This window comes from Gekko japonicus, unplaced genomic scaffold, assembly GCF_001447785.1.
Source record: "Gekko japonicus isolate JY-2015 unplaced genomic scaffold, Gekko_japonicus_V1.1 scaffold246, whole genome shotgun sequence".
Classification (NCBI taxonomy): domain Eukaryota; kingdom Metazoa; phylum Chordata; class Lepidosauria; order Squamata; family Gekkonidae; genus Gekko; species Gekko japonicus.
Window position 1 is genome coordinate 949,864 of NW_015162482.1, and position 385 is coordinate 950,248.

Here is a 385-nt window from a genome sequence, read left to right on the forward strand (position 1 = left end):
AAGCATGCCTTGAACTGGTCTGTTCTGTTTTTAATTTTTCTATAAGTTTTTAAGTCACACTGAACAGTTATCATGCATGACAAATGGCACTGAGCAGGCAGGCAGAGATAGGCATAAAACTCAGCCGTGAACAGAAACGGTGGGGGCTATTCCATTTTTCCTGGAAAGCTACTAGTTTAGCTTTTTATATGGTGAAATTAATTCAGGCACTTCAGATACAAAAGAGAGTTACTTGATTCAACAGGCTTGCTTATTAATACACTTTAGAGGAGATTATTGTCCTGGCTGGAATGGTGAAGTCCATGGTGAATTAATATATTCTGTTTGCATCAAGGCTGCTTTTAAAAAAACATCTGTATAACTGTGTCCTGAAAACCATTCCTCT